A 20,707-nucleotide genomic window follows, 5' to 3' on the forward strand; every position below is an offset into this window, starting at 1 on the left:
TAGCCGATGGAGCTGAGAAAGAGACGAAGGAATCCCTTCTTCCAGCAGCGATAAAACATCATTCTCTAAATTTGGGACATAAACAGTTATAAAAAATAACTCCCTGAATGCAGCAAAACTTTACTCAGAGCAAATCAAGGCTGAACTGTATTATACACAGAGCTAGTGTCTCCTCAGCTATAACAAAATAACCTATTTTAATTTGGGCAAGTATCAGTTTTAATTTGATAGTTGATAGCACTGGATGATTTAATCGACAACAGAAAATGACTAGTTCTTTTAACTGATGTATTGGAAGAAACTGCTGTACAAAATTTTGCACAATATTTTCTAAGAGTGATCAAAGAGAAGTAGTATGTCAAATTCCACACAAAAGAGTAGTATTTTTCTTCACTTACACTTTGCTGACAGACCACATTCAAGGTAATTGTCCATTCGATAGAGAATGTCCAGTGGCGGACGTGGCTAGCGGGTTCAACTGAACCGCTTCAAAAACAATAATACTGTGTATATATATAAATTAGGATTAAAGTGGTGTAAATTTTGCATAAATATTTTATTGGTCTGGGGAGGGTAGGGTAGGGGTAAGGTCTGCGTACACACTACCCTCCCCAGACCCCACTAGTGGGATTATACTGGGTTGTTGTTGTTGTTGTATTTTATTTGAACCCACTTGACAACTACTATTTTACAACTAAATTTATATACTTTTAAGATTGAACCCGCTTGCACAAAATTCTGGGTCCGCCGTTGAGAATGTCAACACAACTTTCCATTCACCAATGGAGCTAAGAGCGGTAATAGCTTACATATTGTTACCCAAATCCTGATTAAAATAATTGCTAAGCTGATATCCGATAATCATATTGGGAAGCAGACTTTTCTATTTTTCATAGACAGGAGACAAACTTTGTGAAGCGTATACCTTTGAATTCTGTTAGAGCTTCGCATTCAATAGTGGACTTGTGCATTACTCTAAACCACCTCCTCCTTGCTCAACTCACTGAAAAGGGGAAAGAACAAGAATACATGAATTTCTATTGAGATGAAAGTTCAAGCAATACATGAACTAAAAATCTACAAGTAAGATGAAAAGTTCCTATTTATAATAAGTTTTTGTCATAATGCATAAAGATTTCTGTAGTTGCAACATATAAGTAACTCTTTTGACAGCTAACCTTAAATTTCATTTCGAGCAAAGATGCATCTTCGGGTTCACAGTGCAAATAGACGCTACACACTGCTCAACAAGACATAACGAATAAAAGGAATTAACACGCAAGCAAAGGTAAGTAGTAAAAAATTGAAAAACGACTACAGAAGGAGGGACAGAGAAATTAGCATCACATGAATGCTGAAAAGGGACACATGCTATAGCTATCAGTCAGGCAAAATTACTCTTACATCAATGAAAAAACAATCTGGCTGAGACAATATCTGAAGCCATATTGCTGTCAACTCCTGACAATGCAAGTTTAATTATTTCCTAAAACTTTCGGATGGTTGTCCCTGATTATACACACACACTGAAATATAATTTCTATATGGAGATTTAGCATAGAACTCTGTGTTTAATGAAGAGCAAAACATAATTCATGTCCTAGGAAGCAAATTGAACATCTATAATAGCGGAGAGCTACATCATTCTGACATACCATCAAATTTATTTCTTTCTAGTTTCTACTGGAAATGAAACTTCACACAGTATGTTAGGATCGGGTTACCGGATAGTGCGGAATTTAGTCAAACAACGTTATAATGACAATAACAAAGACAATGCAAGTTGATAATAACGGCAATTAAAGAAGATAAAGAAGACACAAATTTAACGTGGTTCGGTCAAGGTGACCTACGTCCACAAGGGGAGAAGATCAATTTTACTATACCAACAAGAGTACAAAAGAGAGTACAAAATTAGAGTAAATACTCTAATTAGTCCCAAATACCCCAAGAAAATAACCTCACAAGATCACTCCACAGAAAGGGTTCACACAAGTGTTTCCCAACACTCACTCTCTTATAAAATACTCTACAATCAAATAAAGGAGGAGAAAGAAAGACAAGAGTGAAAAGCTCTTGAATTGGTGTGTTTTCAAATGAGAAGAAGTTCCTCTATTTATAGCTAGAAATCCTTGGCCTAATAGTGGATATTATGTCATGGCAAATGTCATGATCCACAAATTTTGTTATAATGGATATTATGTCATGACAAATATAATGAAAATTTGGCCATATTACAAATCTCCACCTTGACCTAATTTCGGCTTATATATAGTAAATTTGCTCCACCTTCTACGCAAAAATCTCAATGGGAAAAATCATTCTTCATAAATGCCAATCAAGTTTAGGCAAATCTTCAACTTGGACACTGGAAGAAGTTTTGTAAACACGTCAGCACGATTGTCTCTAGTGTTGATCTTCTGAGCAGAGAATTTTCCTTCAGCAATGGTTTCTCGGATGAAATGATACTTTATATCAATGTGCTTCGTCCTCTCATGATACATTTGATCTTTAGTCAAGTGAATGGCACTTTGACTATCACAGAAAATGGTAATATCACCTTGGTGTAAACTGAGTTCCGCAAATAGACCCTTCAACCATAAAGCTTCTTTGATCGCCTCGGTCACTGCCATATATTCTTCTTCGGTAGTAGATAAAGCTACTACATATTGTAATGTAGCTTTCCAATTAATAGCGCAACCACCGATGCAAAATACATAGCTTGTCAGTGATCTTCCTGCATAATCTGAGTCTACAAAACCAACCAAAGTGTTAGTATTTCTCCCAAACTCCAAACATGTGTTTGAAGTACCTCGCAAGTATCTGAGAATCTATTTCACAGCATGTCAATGTGCTTTACCAGGGCAAGCCATATACCAGCTTACCACGCTCACTACTTGTAAAATGTCTGGACGTGTACAAACCATTACATATATAATACTGCCGACTGCACTGAAATAAGGAACCTGTGCCATGTACCTCTCTTCTTACTCTGACTGCCGGGACTGAGCAGCTGATAACTTAAAATGAGCAGCAAGAGGGGTACTAACTGGTGTCATGCCCCGTTTTACTCGCGAAAGCGGGCTTCGACGTCGTGACAACTCTTTTAAAGGAAGGGATGTTAAAAGAGAGAGTCGCCACCTAACTGATTAAGGTGCGTTAGGGCACCGATTTGCATATAACTCTGGATTAACCAGTTGCGTTACCAAAGATCTGGTAAGGGCTCAAATTACCTTGAGGAGAATGTGTTAGGCACTCTTCGAGATCCACAACTGTGGGTCCCGACCGAACTCGAATTATATGAATTAGTCTATGTGATAAAATAAATGAAGAGAGAGCACAAAATTTAAGAAGTTTATTATAAACAGATTTTTGAATAGAGGGTACAACTATTTTCGATTCTAGTAGGAAAAGAAAGAAAATAGGGCGGGTCCTAAGTTTTTTAGACTAAAGGATCACCCCATGCAAGATAAATAGTATTTCGCAACTCCATCCAGATGGGGTGTTACTCGTATTATTCAGCGGGCACAAACTATCATCTTCTGCTACCCAATTACTATTTTTAAATTGTTACCTAAATCGTACAAGTTCAATTATAACTCGTACCCTATACGTGCACTACCCGTCCCATGCCTACGTTCCAGGAGGCTTTGGACCTCTATTTGGGTAGTTCTAGACTTTACTTAGGCTGCTCAAAATGATAAAACTAGGAGACATACAAAAATATGTTGAACTTCATGTAAAGGCAATTAAGGGCTCAAGTTAGCCTCCACACACAAACAAACAAATGCACGCAGGCGGTTTAAGCAATACATAATTTCAGAATTTGAGGCTTAAAGTCCTATCTGCATTGATTCGAGGTGATACTGAATTCAATATCGTATATATGGTGTTGCTGTCCCAAGTTAACTGATTTGCAGATTATGAAGGGAGTTATGAAACCTATAGACACGATTTCTAAGTGACTATACAGTCTAGGAGTATTTGGTATTACACGCTGATCATTGAGACTACAGGTTATAAATTATTGCACCTATAGACATGATCTCTAGGTGATTTACGCAGTACGGACAATAAAACTTATTGAAAATGCTCAAAATTACTTATACTTCCTAATAATCGCGTGGACAACTGCGTTTGAAGAGCGAGTAGTGATGTCCTATAGGCATGATTTCTAGAGAGTTGCGATTGGGACTGATTCTCATATATTTAGATCCTATAGGCATGATGTCTAAAGGTTGATACTTTTAGCTGATTTTATACATATTTAGCTTCTATAGGCGTGCTTTGTAGATGGACAGTATGATGCAATGGTGAATTTAAGTAATTAAAATCCTACAGGCATGATATCTATTGAGCGTGGTGCAGATTCAAAGGGGTGTTATTAGCATTTATTCCCTATAAGCATGATATCTAATAATCGGACAGAAACAGACATAAGAGTAGGTAAAATATTTAGTCAAAATGATCATGCTTTTAAATAATGTGACGGTATTAGGCAAGTTAAGTGAAGTGTATAATTTCCTATAGGCATGGTTTCTAAGTCGACAAAGCAGATATTATACATCCTATAGGCATGCTTTCTAGTGAATAACTGAGTAGTCATGTAGAGTGCTCTACTTCATATGGATATGCTGTCTATAACAACGCAATAGTGGACATAGCGTCTGAATAGTAAACAAGTAAGGTGTGTGTATGTGTGCTTCTCCTAATATCATAATTTCTATAGGGCTCATGTAGTCGAACAACACATATAGCAAAAATATTGTCAAGTCCTATAGGCATGTTATCTACCCATGGTATGCAGATATAGAATCCTACTCATTCCCTTTTCATTAACACCCCAATTATTTATACAAAGTATTATTATAGGCCCAGATTAACAAGTAAAATAGTAATACTACATGGCAATAGACAGGCCTATAGCAGGCCCAAATAAATAACTAAATACCCAGCCTTGCTGGGCCTTCAACATTTTCGTCCTAGCATACCACACGATCACTGGTCCATAGGGGAGTTCAGACCGCTTTAGTGAGCCACAACACCAAATATTGCATCACTTGGAATCAACACAATACATGATACGGAGGTAGGGTATTAGGGATAGTTTTTTAGAAGTTGAAGAATGACTAGAGCCTAACCATAATGTGTCAGAATTTACAAGGGCCTCAATTGGACCCCGAGCAGTGCTCACACTAGGGAGGCCAACAACAAAGCCTAGGTAGCCTTCGCTTTTAGCCGGCTAAGAATAGGGAGTTCAGAATAACATGAGTGATAATGAGAGAGAGAGTGGACGATAGCTGAGGGACAGAACTGAGGGGTATAAAAAATAGTCAAGTTGGGCACATAAAGCAAATAATCAAACATGCTTTAGGTTTTAAGAAGACATTTAGCAAGATTTAAAAGAACAAGTGCAACACCTAGTGCAAACATGTTTGCAGGATTGGAGTACACAGACTCATAATAGGGAACAGGTCCAAATTATGTTAAGTACGGATACTAGTGTCACAAGATAGCCATGTTAACTTCACATCAAGTAGCAGAACAGCATTTAGACATAGTAGGGAAGCACAAATTATGACAACATACTAGTGGATCAAGTGAGCCAAAACATATTGAGGGGTATATTAACTGAGAACTAGTTATGATTGATAGAATAGGATCTTGACACAGAATTAAAACATACTACCTATGCAAGATTGTCATTATAGAGATTCAGAACAGAAAGGGAAGATAAACTCATGTCATACAGTAAGTGTAAGCATTCAAATCTGACCTAATAGACCAATTAATCGAAAGGGAGTTCAAATTATGCATATTGAGCATATTCGAATAACAGAATAGACAACTTTAAGCAGGATTAAACACCAAGAGATGTCAAGCAGTAACACATTGGCTAAACTTAATTAAGAGAATCTTGATTACTCGAATTAGGTTTAGGCATGTTTCAGATAACCAACATAATGAAGTGAAGATTAGAGACCAAAAATTAAAGTAAAGTAATCAGGATTGCATACAAGAATAGCCCAGAAAAACACATTAAACTACAATCTTCAGAAGCGAAATCAAATGCAAATGACAGGTAAATAGGAAGGAAGTGACAAAAGTTCAGCAACTCACCAGTTAAGCGAAAAACAAGAAAGAACAAATTCCACAGTAGCAAGAACCTAGAATTTCTGGCCTAGGCTTTCAGTCGGCCAGGAACCAGAATATAGAACAAGAGTATTTAGAGAACAAAGAACGATAACTTCAGTTATTTTTATTAAACATTCACGATTCCAGTCTGTCTCAAAGGAGAATGGGGAAGGATTTATATAGTAGTAGAAATTAATATCCAAACAAGGAATATCATCAATCAAACATAAGAAAGGAAAGAATCATCACATGCAATCAAATCAGTAAGGAAAAGAGAAAAAAATCTCAAACCCTAATTTTAGGGAAAGTGTAAAATCGACAGAAAATCTAAAATAAATAAAAGGTAAAAATCACTTGTTGTATATAATAAGATGAACATAGACAGAAATACCTTTCAAAATTAAAGAATCGAACCAGATTTGGTTCGATTTAAAAGAATCTAAAACCCTAATTTTAGGGTGAGTAGGAATCACGGAAATACACAGAGATCCATACCATAAAAGAACAAGAATGAACATAGATGGTAAAGGTCAAGGAACTGAACCAGCTTTGGTTCGAAATTGATGAGATTTGCTTGCCATATTTAGGCAAGCAATATAGAGAAAGGGTCCAGTCCAGTACCAAGGGGGAGTCGAATATGGCAAGAAGTAACCGTATAATCCCATATCCGGTGGGAATAGGAGAGAAATTTGGTGGGAGATGGCTAGGGTTTGGGAAGAGAGAAGGGGGAGTTTTGAGAGCATTCAAAGGCGGCGGGTGGTGAATAATGGTTAGGGTTAGGGGCGTACTAAGTTAATTAAAGGGTAGGAGTAATATGGGTCGTTGATCTCAAAGATCAATGGCCGCGATTAGTCGGGGGTTTGGGCCGGGTTAGTTAAACGGGTCGCGATCGGGTATGGGGGGTTGGGTTAATTGGTCTTGGGCCAGGGGTAATTGGACTGGGATTGGGTAGTTTAGGTCCGAAATTAAGGAATTTAGGGCTAGATTTTAAATACCCAATGTTTAATAAATAAATAATTTACAAAACATAATAAATAAATAAATATAAAAAATAACATTCGTGCATGAAAATGATTAAAAACAATTATTTAACATTATAAAAATATAAAAAGTTATTTTCTGCATAAATAATGTAATTATACATGCATATGGGCTATTATTGCAAAATATGCAATTTAGCCCTGAAAAATGTTAATGTAATTATAAGAAATTCCCTGAAAATATTTAAAACCTCATATTGATATAAATAATAATTTTAAATGATTATATCCTCATAAAAATAATTTGGATGGTCATTATTAGATATTTATATAATAAAATACAGAAATAAATTGATTTAAAGCCTTTAAAAAAATGAAAAATTAGGAAAATACTTGTGTATGCTTATAAATCAAGTGATGATGCATATGCACTATTTTAAAAGTATATATATGTATATATTTAAAATATGAGGAAAAATTGGGTATCAACAGCTGCCCCTCATTACATGGGAATGATGAAAGAGTTATCGGGTAAAACAATGATGACCGATTTTAACTGAATGGGATGATTTGAAAAATATAGGCCGAACCCTGGTTTCTGAGTTGCCTACATATCCCTGGTATTACATGAATCGGGCCATGTGTAGCTCTGGATCCAACGGTGGAATAAACTAATGGAGTTGTTGTACGAACGGACAAACCTTTCTTGACAGGATGATATCAGAATTGTAAATGGATGTATCTGGGGGTGGATATGGATATTTTAACTGTTATCAAATGGGAACGGGTAACAGATGGTGGATAGTTAAGTTTGAAATAATTGCAAGATACGAACGTTGAACGGAAACCGGAGCGAAGATTGCTCCCGTTAGGAGAACGGTTACTTCGCGGATTACCTGCAAAACTTAAAACACAGTGCATGCAAGTATATATGGATTATTGCGAGAATTTAAACATGATGCAAATTCCTTATGGACTATGAAGATCGTCTTTGGACGGTGAGGATGGTGTCCTTAGATCATGATGACCTGGGCCATGACTCGTGAGATAGGGGATTCGCAGGCCATGAAATGATATTCTCGGGCCATGAGGATGGTGCCTCTAAACTATGACACCTTTGAATAATGATGTGCAATATTGAGAGATCCTCAAGCCATGGCATGGTGTCTTCCGGCTATGAGGATGATGCCTTCGGACTATGACGCCTTCGTAAAATTTGGCTATGCTTCAGCCCATGAGATGCAAAGACACGATGCTTGATATGAAACAAGACAGAGCTTAGTCTTGTGTAGAATCGGGGGCATATCTTAGCCCCGAGAGAATAGAGTAATGCAAGGTTTTGAACAGCGCAACATTTGTGGTTATTCAAGGAGAGACAATGCTTAGTCTTATGCAAGATTGGAGATAATGCTTAGTCTTATGCAAGGTTGGAGACAATGCTTAGTCTCATGCAGAATTGGAGACAATGCTTAGTCTCGTGCATTGGAAAGGCAAAGCATAGCCTTATGTAATTAAGGAGGCAGGGCTTAGCCTCATGCAAGATGGGAGACAATGCTTAATCTCGTTCAGGATTGGAGACAATGCTTAGTCTCGTGCATTGGGAAGGCAGAGCTTAGCTTTATGCAATTGAGGAGGCAGGGCTTAGCCTCATGCAAAATGGAGACAATACTTAGTCTAGTGCAATAGGAAAGGCAGAGCTTAGCCTTATGCAATTAAGGAGGCAGGGATTAGCCTCATGCAAGATGGGAGACAATGCTTAGTCTCATACAATAGGAAAGGCAGAGCTTAGCCTTGTGCAATTAAGGAGGCAGGGCTTGGCGTCATGCAAGATGGGAGACAATGCTTAGTCTCATGCAATAGGAAAGGTAGAGCTTAGCCTTGTGCAATTAAGGAGGCAGAGCTTAGCCTCATACAAAAGGGAGACAATGCTTAGTCTCATGCAATGAATAGATAATAAGTGATAGCAGAGTATTTCTCAGCTGGAGATATGTTTGCGTTTGGTAGCTTTGTTGTTATGAAGATAGTGATTCTAAGGTGCGCACGTACTCGCGGCTATTCCTTGTTCCTGTATCCAAAGGAAAATTGTGAGTTTTATGGGGAGGTTGGTTTGTGCCTCTGCCTGCTTGCTTTGCTTTGCTCTGCATTGAAATCCTGCTCGAGTTACCATGGGTAGCATCTGGCTAAAAATAAAGCTTTCCGAAAAATATGTATGCATAGTTATTTAAAATACAGTAACATTAAATAGATTAGATGAACCAGTAACTGCGACATTATCAGAGACATTGCGACCTTCTTGCCATAGAATTTTGAGGGTCCTCCTCAAAATTCTGCTCCAGTTATTCAGACGATTATTTGGATATTCCGCACACAATGCCGTTGGCTGAGCTTGCCCCGGAATTTCGAGAATCCCTCACAATTCTGCCCCAGTTTCTGATTGTGGGGAAAATGAGGATTTTATTGAATTGTGACCGAACCCACAGGGCTACCTACGTATCCCCTCTTAAACGGGAATCGGGTCAAGCGTAGTTTAGTTATACCAATTGCATAAATGTAAACATCTTTAAACTTAGTATCTTTTGACCACATCTGAATTGATAGGCTTTGGCCAAATCTCTCCATCCATTTCTGCGAGTATGGGTGCTCCTTCTGTTAGTAATCTGTGAACCATATAGGGTCCTTGCCAGTTGGGTGAGAATTTTCCTTTGGCTTTATCCTGATGCGGCAAGATTCATTTCAGCACCAGCTGCCCCGGTGCGAACTATCAAGCTTTGACCCTTTTGTTGAAAGCTTTGGACATTCTGTTCTGATAAAGTTGACCATGACACACTGCATTCATTCTTTTCCCATCAATGAGAGCTAATTGTTCATAGCGACTTCTTACCCACTCTGTATCACTGAGTTTAGTTTTCTGTATAATTCTTAGGGGGGAATTTCTACCTCGGCGGGAATGAGGGATTCAGTATCGTAGACCAATAGGTAAGGAGTTGCCCCGGTTGACGTGCGGACTATGGTGCGGTACCCCAATAAAGCAAATGCTAACTTCTCATGCCATTGCTTGTGGTTTTCTACCATCTTCCTTAGTATTTTCTTGATATTCTTATTTGCGGCCTCCACGACTCCATTCATTTGAGTCTTGTATGCTGTGGAATTATTGTGCTTGATTTTGAAGGTCTCGCACATAGCTTTCATTAGGTCACTGTTGAGATTGGCGGCGTTGTCGGTGATGATGGACTGTGGACGAATTGGCAAACAATACGATCTATGAAAAACTCTGCGACGACTTTCTTGGTTACAGCTTTGTAGGATGCAACTTTGACCCATTTTGTGAAGTAGTCTATGGCTATTAAAATGAACTTGTGCCCGTTTTAAGTGGCAGGCTCGATTGGTCCAATGATGTGCATTCCCCAAGCGGAAAAAGTCCAAGGTTCACTCGTTGCATTGAGTTCATTTAGAGGCACCCGTATCATATCTGCGTGTATTTGGCACTGATGACATTTCTGGACATACCTGATGCAGTCTATTTCCATATTTATCCAAAAATAACCTGCCCTCGGTATCTTCTTGGCTAAAACGAAACCATTCATGTGTGGTCCGCAAGTTCCAGAGTGTATCTCTTCGAGCAGTTTGGATGCTTCCTTGGTGTCAATACACCGAAATAATCCTAAGTCTGGAGTCCCTCTGTACATAATTCCTCCATTTTGGAAGAAATGGTTGGATAATCTTCGGAACGTGCGTTTTTAGTATGACTTGCATGCTTCGGGTACTCTCCTTTTTCCAATTACTCCTTGATATCATGAAACCATGGATTCTTGTCCGCTTCTTGTTCAACATGAGCGCAGTAAGCTGGTTGATTATGAATCCATACCGGAATTGGGTCGATGAAATTCTTGTCCGGATATTGTATCATGGAGGACAAAGTGGCCAATGTGTCTGCGAACTCATTCTGGATTCTCGGGACATGTCTAAACTCTATCTTTGTGAACCTCTTCATCATCTCTTGCACATGATATAGATATGGTAATATCTTGGTATTGTTTGTAGCCCATTCTCCCTACACCTGATGTAAAAGAAGATCTGAATTACCAATTACTAGTAATTCCTGTATATTCATGTCAACGACCAAATTGAGCCCCAATATGCAAGCCTCATATTCTGCCATATTATTGGTGCACAGAAATCTGAGTTTTGCGGATACCGGATAATGTTGACCTATTTCAGACACCAAAACGGCTCCAATACCCACTCCTTTGAAGTTTGCGGCTCCATCGAAAAACATTTTCCACCCGTCGTAGGCTTTTGACGATATCTTCTCCTACGAATGATACTTCTTCATCAGGAAAATACGTTTTTAGTGGTTCGTATTCTCCTCCTACATAATTTTCCACAAGATGATCTGCTAATGCTTGTCCCTTAACCGCCTTCTGAGTCACATAGACGATGTCAAATTCACTCAACAATATCTACCATTTTGCCAGCGTCTCTGTAGGCATGGATTTCTGGAAAATGTACTTCAGAGGGTCCATCCTTGATATGCGATATGTGGTATAGGCACAGAAGTAATGCCTCAACTTCTGGGCTATCCAGGTCAAAGCACAGCAGGTGCGTTCCAGCAAAGAATACTGTGCTTCGTAGGGTGTGAACTTCATATAGTATATGGCATGCTCTTTCCTTCATGTCTCACCGCGTTGTCCCAAGACACAACTGAAAGCCCCATCTAATATGGAAAGATAGAGTAGCAGTGGTCTATCAGGTTCTAGCGAGACCAGGACTGGCAGTGTGGACAAATATTCTTTGATTCTGTCAAAAGCATTCTGGCAGTCTTTAGTCCAATTGGTTGCGGTATCCATCTTTAACATTTTGAAAATCGGCTCACAGATCACGGTTGATTGGGCTATGAAGCGGCTTATGTAATTAAGACGTCCCAAGAAGCTCATCACGTCTTTCTTATTCTTTGGAGGTGGAAAATCTTGGATAGCTATGACCTTTGATGGGTCTAGCTCAATTCCTCGGCGGCTGACGATGAATCCTAATAAGTTTCCTGCGGGGGACCCCGAAGGCACATTTTGCGGGATTCAATTTCAATTTGTACCTCCGGAGCCGATCAAAGAATTTCCTCAAGTCTGCTATGTGATATGTACTTTTTTTGGATTTGATGATGACGTTATCCATACATACCTCTAGCTCCTTGTGTATCATGTAGTGAATAATAGTTGTCATGGCCCTTATATAAGTGGCCCCAGCATTCTTCAGACCAAATGGTATCATTTTATAGCAGTACATCCCCCATGGTGTGATAAAAGATGTCTTTCCGGCATCATCTTCATCCATCCATATCTGATGATATCCCGCGAAGCAATCCACAAAGGATTGGAGTTCATGCTTGGCGCAGTTGTCGATCAGTATGTGTGTGTTGGGTAACGGGAAATAATCTTTGGGACTTGCTTTGTTTAGGTCCCGATAATTGACGCATATTCTGACTTTCCCATCCTTCTTCGGAACCGGCACGATGTTATCCAACCAAGTTGGATATTCAACCACTCTGAGAACCTTAGTTTTCATCTTCTTGGTGACTTCTTCTTTGATTTTCAAACTCATATCTGGCTTGAACTTTCTAAGCTTCTGCTTTACCGGCGGACACATTGGGTTGGTAGGTAGTTTATGAGCCACTATGGACATGCTCAAACAGGTCATATCATCATAGGACCATGAAAATATATCCTCATATTCCTTTAAGAAATGAGTGTATTCTTCTTTCTCTGATGGTGACAGGTGAATGCTTACACGTGTTTCCTTGACTGTTTCAGAGTCTCCTAGGTTAACTGTTTCAGTCTCATCCAAATTGGACTTAGGCTTGTTTTCAAAGTTTTCCACTTCTCTAACAATTTCCTCAGGTATTATATCCTCTTCCAGATCCTCTGAATTATTATCCTTATGTTGCATTGTCTCATTACATGTCACAGTCGTAAGTTCATCGGGATAGGTAATAATAATGTTGTAGAGAAAAAAACCGTAAAGAATAATAATAAAAACTAAAAACAACAATGCATTTAGATAAATCTTGAAAACTTCAAACAAGTGCGGCTCAATGACCCGAGCAATTATTTCAAAACAAAACATGCTTAAAACAAAATGCTGAAAACGTCTTAATTGCTCATAAAAATTGCTTTTAAAATAAATGATGCTAATTGCCAGGCTACCCAGGAACTCGATGGGCCCTTGATGGTGCAGCAGTCCAGTTCTTGAGAACAGCTCCCTTCTCTACGGTCTAAATAATGAGGCCTTCCTCCTTCTCCTCCTTAACTATCGCACTGCAATCCATGTCTTCATCATCCAGAAACAGATTCCTTATACCGGTTAGAACTTCATCTTCTTCGGACTCCCACATCATGTCAGCTTGGTGAAATGACTGGCTCAAATGTGGTACCGGTTGCTCTAGAGGGTAATAAGGACCATGCCATGGTGGCGACCAATTCTGATACTCGTGTCAGGTGTATTCATACCCAAGCCCAAAAGTTGTGTCGTGACATTTTAGCTGTATTGGTTTGGTGATCCCTTAGAGATTCTTACCAAGACCTTTGCTAGGCTCATACCCTGTCTATGCCAATATGCCTTATATCTTACTTCTCCACCATTTGTCCTTTTCAATTGCGTTGACGTTCTCGAAGCGATGGTATGTTTCTCCACCCAACTTCCTTCTATTCTCGATGACCGGAACAATTTGATTGCTGTAAATGGGATTACTTTTGTCCCCATGGATGATCACTTCCTGATGGTTCCACTCAAACTTCACGACCTGATGTAGAATAGAAGCTACGGCCCCAGCGGCATGTATCCAAGGTCGTCCCAAAAATAGGTTGTAGGTAGCAGATATGTCCAAAACTTGAAACTCAACATCAAACCAGGTTGGGCCTATTTGTAGGCTGAGGTTGGTTTCCCCAATTGTGGCCCTTTGAGACCCATCAAATGCTTTCACATTCATACTTCCTGCTCGTATCTCATGCAGGCCTTTACCCAATCTTTTCAGAATAGCTAGTGGACATATGTTAAGACTCGAACCCCCATCTATCAGGACTCTGGCAATTAACTTATCCTGAAATTGCACTGTGATATGCAGTGCCCTGTTGTGACCTAGTTTTTCTGGTGGTAGCTCGTCTTCATGAAAAGTGATACTTGTGGCTTTCCAACACTTTTCTTATCATATTGTCCATTTCTCCACTGGTAATGTTGTTGGGTACATAAGCCTCATTCAACACTTTCATCAACGCATTCCTGTGTGCCTCAGAATTCGGCAGTAGTGATAAAATGGAAATCTGAGCAGGGGTTTTGTTATCAACCACAGAATACTCCCTTGATTTCACCTTTCTCCAAAGATCATATGTGTCGGTTTCAATGATGGCTGCCTGGAAGCGACTTCTTTACTTGTTCCCCCTAAATGCTCGGGCGTGTAAACCCTACCGGTTCTCGTAATACCTTGTGCTGCACCAGTTTCTTCCATTTCCCCCTTTCCTTTCCTTCTTGCTTCTGCAACATAATCCAATGGTATAACATTAGATTTATAAGACGGTGTAGGTGCAACCATCATGGTGAAGGGTGTTGTTACTTCAACCTCAAATGGAGTTGGTACAGCTACCTCAACTTCAATTTGTGCTTGAGTTTGTACCATGATATGTGTGAGAGTGACTGGAGATGTTTCAAGATTATCCCCTTCTCGAATGAGTCCAATTGACCCCTCTGAGTCTCATTCTTCATCGGTCTCTATCATGTTTACCCCTCCGCCCCTGTGATCCGGGAGAGGATTATTACGAACATTGGGTGCAGCCTCCTTTGCCTGTATGATTTTGGTGTCAATTAATGTTTGAATCTTATCCTTCAAAGTACGACACTCATCAATAGTATGACCTTTAATGCATGAGTGATAGTCACATGTCTTATTTGGATTGACCCACTGGGAGGAATGTTCCATAGCGACAGCGGGAATGGGAGTGATATAACCGGCAACCTTTAGTCTCTCGTACAGTTGGTCTATAGGTTCAGCAATTAGGGTGTATTGTCTGGGTGATCTGCGGTCGAACTTTGGTCTAGGTTTTTGGTAGTTTTGGCGGGCTGGTGGTGAGTGTTAGTATGCGGGTTAGGTGTTGTAGGTATGGTAAGTGGTGGCAGGTTGTTGGAATCTGTGAGGTGAAGGCTGATATGTGGGTTGAGGTGTTTGGTATGTGAGAGGAGACTTTGGACCTTGGGCTACCATTACTGCACCTACTTCTTTCTTCCTGGAGATACCTCCTGACTGCAGGGCCTTATTTGTGTCTTGGAGTGCTTCAAAATTTGTCACCATTCCGCTTTTGATCCCTTCTTCTATTCTCTGTCATAACTTGATGATATCAGAAAATTTATGGTTCTCAATAACCATCAATCTTTCATAGTATTGTGGATCCTGAGCTCTGAGGAAGAACTTATTCATCTGTTCTTCTTCCAGCGCTGGTCTTACTTTTGCAGCTTCAGACCTTCACCGAGTAGCATACTCGTAAAAAGTTTCTGTTGGCTTCTTCTTGAGATTTTGAATGTAGAAAACATCTGGTGCGTTTTCTGTGTTAAACCTGAACCGATCCATGAAATCTGATGCCATGCTTACCCAATTAACCAATTTCTTTGGGTTCTGACTGATGTACCAAGACAGGGCATCTCCATTGAGGCTTTTCATGAACAGCTTCATACGGATTCTTTCATCCCTTCCTACTCCTTTAAGCTTGTCACAATATGTTCTCAAGTGCACCTTCAGATCACTTGTTCCGTCGAACGTTTCGAACTTGGGAGGTTTATAACCCTCTGGCAGTTTTACATCAGGCTGAATACATAAATTTTCATAATTCAAACCCTCAACGTCTTTGCCCCCTTTGACATTTTGAACCCTGCCAGTAAGTTTCTTGCATTTCTCTGCCATGTTCTTGATGAGCAGGTCCTTTTCGGCAGATTCGGGTATGTATAGGGTCTGTTATGGGGTGTGGGGTAAGGTTTCCACGTATATGGGATTGCTTTGGTGGACTCCGGGAATATGGACGTAATGGTGGTCATTGGTTGAGTTTTGCGGGTCAGGAGTTAGCTGTGGTGCATTCTGAGGAGTATGGTATATAGTAGTTTGTAGGTACTGGGTCGGAGGATGATGATGCTGTGGAGGAGTTGGTGCTGGTAGAGGATTAGGATTTTGGGGAGGCGTGAAGTACTGATAAGGTGCGAGAGGATTTTGCGGGTGTTTGTTTTGTGTGTTTTGAGGAGGTGTTGAGTTTTGCGCATTTTGTTGGTTAATGTCGGGAACGTTCAGGGTAAGGGAAAGGTTTGCCAAGTTATGGACCTGCTCAAGTTCCCTTGTAACTCCAGTATCTTTTGCTCTAATCGTAAAACCAAGTCGTTTTGTGTCGGAGTACTCCGACCATCCGAAGTCTCAACATTCTCTGTATGTGTAGCGTTGTCTTTCCTGATACCGCTCAGATCATCCATCTTAACCTTTCCTTTATTCTTAGGATCACTTGGAGGAGGAGGAGGAGGATCTCTAGATCTGGTATGATATGCCGATGATGCCAGTATGCACAAACCAACCTTAGGAGATGGGAATAAACAAAGAAAAGAAGAAAAACAAAAGGTAAAAAAGTTAGTAAAGAGTATTAAAAGGATATTTACGATATTTAAACACGTATTGCAGAATTTGTGTCCTAATTTAGGGACCTCATCGTGCCCGAGGTAGGCCTAGCGACATATAGCTTTGGAGAAAACTCAATGCTGATAACTGCATCATTTCATTAATATGATAAATAGACCAAATCTCTACTAAAACGACAATAATTATAAAGATTCACTAGTGGCATTTGCCTTATTACAATCAAATTCTAAAATGAATCTAGAAAACATCACCCCTAATCTACTTGGTCCCAGAGGGACCTTCCCCAAGCTTGGCCTTCTTTGCCCCGTCAATCTGATTCCCCAGGTCGCGCATGTCCAATAGCAGATACGCCCTTGCTAGATGTCCTCCTTCATTACCCTCTGCGTTCTGACAATCCGAGACTTTTTTCCTCATCTTTACCTCAAGTTCCATCAAACCCTGCTCATAATACTCCAACCTTTCTATTGATTTAGTAGCGATTCTCCTCCATTCATTGATTGCTCCCATGTCCTTTTTATGCTGTTGCAAATGCCTGGACTCAGATTTAAAGACTTGTTTGCGCAACCTCTTGTATTTGACTTGTGCTTCGGCATCGTCGTGTATGACCCTATTTATCAAATCAACCCCTGGCTTGACCTCTCCTGCTATGTCATCGACCAACCACGACGGGTAGAAGTATACATGGCCGGCACGATACATGTCTGGCTCGATGATATCTTTCTCCACAATAATATTTTGATGCCACATGTGTTGTGCCTCGAACTTGAATGGAATGGCATTCCCTTGGAAGTATGCTTTATAATGAACCATCTTGGAGACTCTGGTATGACCTGTTTCCTCCTAGCTTGCCTCATAACTCCGATAGGAGCATAAGGATAGATACCCCTTAATCCGATTAGCACTAGATGAGGAACATCTCTTGACCTGATGGTGAATTCGCTAGTAGGGAACTATTCGAACATCCAATAGACCTTGTTGTCAGTCAAATTGCTAAAGAAGTGTACCCAGCCCATAGCGTTTCCTGGTTGTGCAAACCTATCCGGGATAAAAGTCATTCTTTTCTGATGGTGAAAAGCTATGTGGTCATTCCATGGTCACCGCGGAAATTCTTGAGGGTATTGTCCCCTTTGAAGATGTTCCAACAACCATATTTTCAATAACAGATTGCAACCTTCAAAATGCCTATATCATTTCTTGCAACGGTCCAAGGCTCGGTATATCTCCGCTACGATCATTGGGACAATGGTGTAAGTTTGTCCCTCAATTCCTTCCATTAGGGTCTTAGTAACCATATCTAAGCGAGTGTGAATCATTTCTCCTTGTATTGGGAATACCAGCATCCCCAGAAAACAGACAATGAACATAAAAACCCGACGATGAGTACAACCCAGAGAGGTGATAGCAAATTCATCATGATAAAGACGGTAGGACTTGTTGTGCCCATAACGCTCGTAAAGGAAGTCGAATGGTATGTAAGATTTCTTCAGACATATTAACTCATCATTTTTCCTGAAAACCATCATTTTCAGAAAACCTCGAGAAGTGCGATTTTCCGGTACCAACAGACCAAGGCTGTCCCAGGGAAGCCCAGCAAAGCCTCTTATTTCCTATAGAAGGGGAGTCATTTCTATATCACCAAAATGGACGACGACCCTCTTCTCATCCCAGAACATAGTAGCGGCCTCGATCAGTACATTGTTTGGCTAAATGTCCAACAAAGAAGGTAAATTTCCAAGAACTCTTTTCACATGGTTTTTGTCGCTTGGCGAGAGATTTTCCTACCAATCTAGCAACAAAGGTGGGATACTTCGAACCATGCCGAACCTGGGGATTTCGTGCCTCATTTCTACAAAACAAATAAAGTTAGCCCTTTCCCCCTCCGGATTCGGCCATTTACACATTAATGATTAGCATATCGACATGTTTTCTTCAAATAATGCACATATCATGATTATGCCCGTTGGGATTATGGAAATTACGATAGGTTTTGGACAAGGTTTGCCTTAGAGGGTTATCATGCGGATACCATTCTAACTCATACTAGGTTTAGACATGATGCATGCATAGTTAATGTCAGAGTAGGGGTTTCTAGAAGAGTCTAGACCGGTACCCTCAAGTGGACAACTTGAGAAGGAAAGGCACAGAACCGTCGATTGCACCGCTGATCGACTAGTTTTACCATAAATAAGCCTTTCCAAATTTAAAAAGTGTAATATAGGAAGAGAGCTGACACTCATCAAGTGCCACTATGGTATTAACTGCGCACGAGTGGAATATGATGTAGAGCATGCTTTATGCAAAGATAAAACAACATGTTGTCAAGTATTTTGCATGATAAATGCAGTATTTAATAAATGTAAAGACAAAAAATAAAGAAAATCAGGGAAGAAGTTAGTTTGTATATATATAAAAAAATTGTAATAAAGCAATAAAGGGGTACGGAATGGGAAAGTCATGATATACCAAAATTTAAAAGGTTGGAGCCAGTGGAATGCATATTGTAACCAAATTAAGCGAAGAGTTGCATGTAAGTTCATATAAAAGGGGAAATAGGGAATGCGGTGTGCATGTAACAATAAAAGGGAGAATGGGAGCGGGATGTTCAAGTATCAGTAAAATAATAAAGACACGCTTATCGAGAGAGACTAATTCATATAGACCAAGTTCGCAATGGTAAGAGCCTAAAATATTTCCCCTGCAGAGTCGCCATGCTGTCGCGCCCTGTTTTTCTTGCGAAAGCGGGCTTCGACGTCGTGACAACTCTTTTAAAGAAAGGGATGTTAAACGAGAGCGTCGCCACCTAACAGATTAAGGTACGTTAGGGCACCTATTTGTAGATAACTTTGGATTAACCAGTGGCGTTACCAAAGATCGGGTAAGGGCACAAATTACCTCGAGGAGAAGGTGTTAGGCACTATTCGAGGTCTACAATTATGGGTCCCAGCCAAACTCGAATTACATGAATTAGTCTATGTGATAAAATAAACACAGAGAGAGCACAAAATTTAAAAAGTCTATTATAAACAGATTTTTGAACAGAGGGTACAACTATTTTCGATTCTAGTAGGAAAAGAAAGAAAATATGGGAGGGGGATCCTAAGTTTTTTAGCCTAAAGGATCACCCCATGCAACATAATTAATATTTCGTAACTCCCTCCAGATGGGGTGTTACTCGTATTATTCAGCGGGTACAGACTATCATCTCCTGCTACCCGATTACTATTTTTAAGTTGTTACCTAAAGCGTACTAGTTTAATTATAACTCGTACCCTATGCTTGCACTACCCGTCCCATGCCTACGGTCCAGGAGGCTTTGGACCTCTATTTGGGTAGTTCTAGACTTTATTTAGGCTGCTCAAAATGATAAAACTAGGCGACATACAAAGACAAGTTGAACTTCATGTAAAGGCAATTAAGGGCTCAAGCCACACACAAACAAACAAATGCACGTGGGCGGTTAAAGCAATACAAAGTTTCAGAATTTGAGGCTTAGAGTCCTATCTGCATGGATTCGACGTGATACTGAATTCAATATCGTATATGAGGTGTTGTTGTCCCAAGTTAACTGATTTGCAGATTATGAGGGGGGTTATGAAACCTATAGACATGATTTCTAAGTGACTATACAATTTAGGAGTATTTGGTGTTACACGCTAATTATTGAGACTACAGGTTATAAATTATTAAACCTGTAGACATGATCTCTAGGTGATTTAAGCAGTATGTAGAATAAAACTTATTGAAAATGCTCAAAATTACTTATACTTCCTAATAATCACGTGGACAACAACGCTTGAAGAGCGAGTAGTGATGTCCTATAGGCATGATTTCTAGAGACTGGCGATTGGGACTGATTCTCATATATTTAGTTCCTATAGGCATGCTTTCTAAAGGTTGACATTTTTAGCTAATTTTATACATATTTAGCTTCTATAGGCGT

The 20,707-nt window shown here is 39.8% G+C and overlaps 2 protein-coding genes across 7 annotated transcripts in view; both read right to left on the minus strand.

The window, feature by feature from the left end:
- LOC104091629 (putative disease resistance RPP13-like protein 1) overlaps nt 1–20,707 on the minus strand; it is a 251,621-nt gene that overhangs the window by 172,508 nt on the left and 58,406 nt on the right. The gene's annotated exons all lie outside the window — the stretch shown is intronic.
- LOC104091630 (uncharacterized protein At2g27730, mitochondrial-like) overlaps nt 1–20,707 on the minus strand; it is a 171,435-nt gene that overhangs the window by 85,481 nt on the left and 65,247 nt on the right. The gene's annotated exons all lie outside the window — the stretch shown is intronic.

This window comes from Nicotiana tomentosiformis, chromosome 1 (assembly GCF_000390325.3).
Source record: "Nicotiana tomentosiformis chromosome 1, ASM39032v3, whole genome shotgun sequence".
Taxonomy (NCBI): Eukaryota; Viridiplantae; Streptophyta; class Magnoliopsida; order Solanales; family Solanaceae; genus Nicotiana; species Nicotiana tomentosiformis.